The 5,692-nt window shown below is 42.1% G+C and overlaps 1 non-coding gene across 1 annotated transcript; it reads right to left on the bottom strand.

Annotated features, from left to right (window-relative positions):
* Positions 1-238: 238 nt before the first annotated feature.
* TRNAG-CCC lies at positions 239-311 on the bottom strand. The gene has a single exon. It is a non-coding gene; the product is annotated as a tRNA-Gly (tRNA).
* Positions 312-5,692: the final 5,381 nt, after the last annotated feature.

Below are 5,692 nucleotides of genomic sequence, written 5' to 3'. Positions count from 1 at the left end.
CATAGGGTCCATCCTGAAAAGGGACACCAAAGTCTATTGGTAATAAGTAGTTTCCTTTCCTAGGTGGAGGGTGGGGGCGCAACAGGGAAGAAAGTCTGATCTGCTTTCCCCTGCACACTCTTCAATACCTTTAAGGAAAATATTTATTTATTTAATTTGGCCGTGCTGGGTCATAGTTGTGATATGCGAACTCTTTAGTTTTGGCACGCAAACTCTTAGCTATGCATGTGGGATCTAGTTCCCTGACTAGGGATTGAACCCAGGTCCCCTGCATTGGGAATGCAGCATCCTAGCCACTGGACCACCAGGGAAGTCCCCACCCTACAATGTCTTTTAAATCATATGCCTTGTGTGTACATTACCTCTTGTAAGCAAGCAAAAGAACGAACAAATGAAGGAATGAATAATTCAAGCCAGGAGATTTCCCAGAGATAAATAAGTGAAGAATGAAATTAATGAATCAATAAACAAGTACATGAATGGATAAGTTATGATATTATGCTGAGGCCCCCTACACGTTCTATAAACAGACTAATCAATTAACTAACTCTGATGGTGGAAAGCTTCAGTCACTCAGTTGTGTCCTACTCTTTGCAATCCCACGGACTGTAGCCTCTGTCTGTGGAATTCACCAGGCAAGAACACTGGAGTGGGTTGCCATTCCCTTTCCCAAGGGATCTTCCCGACCCAGGGACTGAACCTGGGTCTCCTACATCGCAACAGATTCTTTACCATGAGCCACCGGGATGCAAACACAGCATTAATCAAAATTATTCTAGTAAAAACAAGAATGTGCTTAAAGAAAGTGACTGAGGGAGGTGTTTCTGATTTTATTCTCTCATTATAAGCAGCATCAATCAAGCATCCGTACTTTTTTTTCCCAGTTGGCAAATGAAAATAGTCTATTTTTCCCTATGTATACTTTACTATTTTTTAATATTTATTTGCCTGGGCCAGGTCTTAGTTGCACCATGTAATATCTAGTTCCCCAAACAGGAATTGAACACAGGCCTCTTGCACTGGGAGCACAGAGTCTTAGCCACTGGACCACCAGGTAAGTCCTCTTGTATATACTTTTGTTTGTTGTGTGCTTTGCTGTATCCCACTCTTTGCGACCCCATGGACTATAGCCTGCCAGGCTCCTCTGTCCATGGAATTTTCCAGACAAGAATACTGGAGTGGTTTGCCATTTCCTACTTGAGGGGACCTTCCCAACCCAGGGGTTGAACCCATGTCTCCTGCATCTCCTGCATTGGCAGGCAGATTCTTAACCACTGTGACACCTGAGAAGCATCATATACCTCAATACCTTTAAAATACCCTGTGCAGTCATCTCCACTTCCAAGCAAATGAATAAATGAATAATTCAAGCCAATGATTCATAAAGGACGAACCCATTTTACAAGGAAATAAATCGAGAAGGAGGAGATTTTTTGGAGGAGCTGGCTTTGTGCTCATTTAATAGGTTTGAGGTGATTATGCCAGCATTTGTTCTGTCTTGGGGCAGTTGCCTCTGGCGGATGGTGTGGGCAGGGTCCTGGCTGCCCAGTAGGCAGCACCGGGGTGCCTGGTCTCTTTTGAACGATGTTACTATTCCTGTTCCTTGTACCAGTCTGAGAAGCTGTACAAAACTATCCTTGTGGTAATGGGTAGGTCTAGTTTGGGATAAGCTGTAGTGTTATTACAAGGATATTAAGTTGTACAACATGTAACTGGGAGTCAGCCCAGGGTTGTATGAACAGCCGTGAAACTTGGCTCCATCACTGCCGGTAAATTTGGGCGAACTTGGCAAAAAGCACATTACCCAGAGCCATGCTGACTCATCTGGAGCAAAGAGACTGGACTAGATGATTCCTGTCGAGCCATCCAAGGTCCATGGCCAGGCAGATCTTGAGGATTTCAGTAAGTGGGGAAAAACAGATTCTTCTTCTTGAAGCTAAATTGGAAAGTAGCTTATTCAACTGATAACAGTATTTAAACTTCATCATTATGTGGAAAATAGATTCTGCTGCAGGAAATGCCTTTTTCAATTTTGTCAGACCCTCTCCCAGGGTATAGCCTCTCCCATTGATGATTTACAGATATTTAATGTGATTATTCGAGGAGGGCATGGCAACCCACTTCAGTATTCCTGCCTAGAGAATCTCATGGACAGAGGAGCCTGGCGGGCTCTGGTTCGTGGGGTCACAAAGAGTTCGATATGACTGAGCAACTAAGCACAGTGTGATTATTCACATCAAATTCATGCATAACATGAAGTTAGAAAACAGCAAAAATTATAAATAGCAGAATCAAGGATATAGATATTCTGAGAGTTTAGAAAACTTAGCAGAGAGAATTCTCATCAGTTCTGCTATAATGTATCATATGCCTGCCTAGAAACCACAGTGCTATGAAAACTCACATAATATAAATCACACGGTTTATGAGAAAAATAGGGTTGGAACATAATGCTCAAAAAGTTCATCAGGAATGCTTTGTAAGAAAGATATCAATAGAAACAGAGTAAAAATGCCAGTGTGGCTTTACTCATGTTAAATGACTACAAAAATACATTAATACTACAATGACTAGGGCACTTTACCTGATTAAGGACCTGATGTTTGCCTGTGGCCTCAGAAGCATTGTCGCTGATGAGTTATCATGAGGTGGTGAAAATGTTTCCCGAAATTGAAGGAAATGATGTCAGCCCATATCTCAGGTGTATCTCATGAAACCTGTGTGAACCAGGTCAGTGCTTAGGGTGTGTGTGCGTGTGTGTGTGTGTGTGCGCGCGCGCGCGTGTGTGCATGCACTGTGTGTATTCTTTCTGCCTGATTCATCACCTGCAGTTTTCTGTATTCCCCTGCTGCTGCTGCTGTTAAGTCACTTCAGTCATGTCCGACTCTGTGCGACCCCATAGACGGCAGCCTACTAGGCTCCCCCGTCCCTGGGATTCTCCAGGCAAGAACACTGGAGTGGGTTGCCATTTCCTGCTCCAATGCATGAAAGTGAAAAGTGAAAGTGAAGTCGCTCAGTCGTGTCTGACTCAGCGACCCCATGGACTGCAGCCTACCAGGCTCCTCCATCCATGGGATTTTCCAGGCAAGAGTACTGGAGTGGGGTGCCATCGCCTTCATTTCTCAAAGATGAAGTTGCCCCTGAGCAAATGTGAGTTCCATGTTATGTTCAAATTGTCCCCTAATACACCAACTGCATGTAAACAAATTTGTATTTTTGAAACCCACATCAGGGCAGAATTTACACATGGAATAGAAAATGTAATTTAAAGGGCAATAATAATACATAACATTTGAACTTGGCTTACTGTGTGCCAGGCACACTGCCAATAATTGACATGTACTAACACTTTTCAATCTCAATAACCTCTGTAAGGTAGGTGTAGTTATCATCACACCATGTTTTAAAAGCAATTTATTGGAGCACAGTTGATTTACAATGCTATGTTAGTTTCAGGTGTACAGAACAGTGATTCAGCTATATATATATGTATAGAGTATATATAGATATATATACTTTTTTAGATTCTTTTCCCTTATGGGTTATTACAAAATATTGAGTATAGTTTCCTTGTGGTATACAATGAGATCCTTGTTGTTTATTTTATGTATAGTAGTGTATACTTGAAATGGCAACCCGCTCCAATATTCTTGCCTAGAGAATCCCAAGGACAGAGGAGCCTGGTGGGCTGCCGTCTATGGGGTCTTACAGAGTCAGACACGACTGAAGCAACCTAGCAGCAGCAGTGTATACTTTTCCCTCCCCATCCCTCTTCCCCTTTGACAACCATAAGTTTGTTTTCTATGTCTGTGAGTCTGATTTTTTTTGTAAAGAAGTTCCCTGGTATCATATTTAGATTACCCATATAAGTGACATATGAAAATTGTCTTTGTCTGACATACTTCATTTACTGTGATCATCTCCAGGTCCATCCCTGTTGCTGCAAATGGCATTATTTCATTCTTTTTTATGGCTGAGTAATATTCCCTTCCATATATGTACTACAGCTTCCTTATCCACTCATCTTTGGATGGACATTTAGGCTTCTTCCATGTCTTCACTATTGTAAATCATGCTGCTATGAACATTGGGGTGCACATATCGTTTCAAATTAGAGTGTTCTCTGAATATTTGCCCAGGAGTGGGATTGCAGAAAACTAGAATTATATTATTTTATTGATGATGAAATTAAGGCACAGAAAGAGTGCTGAACATCATTCAGCTGGTAGGATGGAGAAAGGATTTGGCTTCAGGTTGCTCTGCTTTCCATCGTGAATGGGAGCAGCACTGCGGATTTCAATGTACTCAGCATTGAATCCCCCATCCATCAGCCATGTGCCGTGACCATAACAACACACACAGTGAGGGGCACCTGGTGTGGCCTTCACAGGAATTCAGCATAAAGAAAAAAGAAAGTGATAAGCCCTCTCCATCTTGCTCAGGACATACCATTGTGGAGTATTCCATCCTTTTCCGGACCCCACTCTCTGAGGGAAGGGGTAAAAATAGACTGGATTTAGGGGATATAAATAAACTCATGTCCAAAGGAAAGTCAGCAACACAGTGAAGGCATGTCAAGCTGTGTCAGATGAGACAATGGGAAGAAAGTCACAGAATTTAGAAGAGACACTTGCAGGGTTGACGTGAGTCTCCTTGAAGTATTTCAAAGGGTAGGATGTGTTAAGACTATTTGATTAATAAAAAATTTTTTTAATTATCATTTAAACTAAATGCTAAATGGTTAACATTTCCTGAGCTCAGATCCCCCTCAGACACTTTGCATGTACCATCTGTGTTCCTTCTAGCAACAGCCCTGCGATGCTGGTTCTGATATCCACATTTATTCTACAGAAGCGACTGAGCCAGCCAACCTCAAGTTTCTGCCCAAGTCACATGACCTATTACTGTCAGGGCATGAATTGGAACCTATGAAGTTTGACTTCAAAATTTCTGTTCATCATTCCCAAGCAGAAGAAACTTATAAAGTGATCAGTTTAATTGCATGTAACGGAGAAATTTCTGGAAATTAGGAGTGCTCAGAGACAGACCATGCTGCTTCTGGAAATTGTGAATATCTGGTCCCTGGAGCTTTGCAGGCTGAGGGTGAGGGAGCCCTTGATGGGAACACATGAAGGATACACAAGAACAGGTCAGAGAAGATTAACTTTCAAGATCTCTTACTAAACTTGTTTTCTATCATTCTAATGGGGAGTTGACAAAGCCTATTCCTTACAAAATACAATTTGCACAGGCATCAGGATGAGCGAGCTGATGTCTTGTCCACCCAGATATTCCTGTGTAGGGTTTTGTAGTAACCCAGCCTTTGGGGTTTGGGGACAGCCCACCCTTGTTCACCCAGGCCTTAGGAAAGGAACTAAGGGGAATATGCCTAAAAGAAGGGGCTACTCTACAGTATGGAGATATATTAATATGTAACCCCCCATGGAGGTTTCATATCAGAATACCACTGAAATTCTTAATTTGGGGGGGGACTCAGGGTTATAGGGTCTCCCAGAAAAAAGCACAAATCTCAAAGCAACAAGTTAAATACATGGGATATATTATAAACCTGGAAGTAGACAACTATTTCCAGATAGAAAGCAAACTATATTAAGCCTAGGCACTCCAAAGATAAAAAGACATCTCTGGGCATCCCAGCTAGTGCTAGTGGTAAAGAACCCACCTTCCAGAG

The sequence above is a fragment of the Bubalus bubalis genome, chromosome 17 (assembly GCF_019923935.1).
Source record: "Bubalus bubalis isolate 160015118507 breed Murrah chromosome 17, NDDB_SH_1, whole genome shotgun sequence".
Taxonomy (NCBI): domain Eukaryota; kingdom Metazoa; phylum Chordata; class Mammalia; order Artiodactyla; family Bovidae; genus Bubalus; species Bubalus bubalis.
Note: the sequence above shows the minus strand (reverse complement) of the source record. Positions and strands in the feature narration are given on the sequence as shown.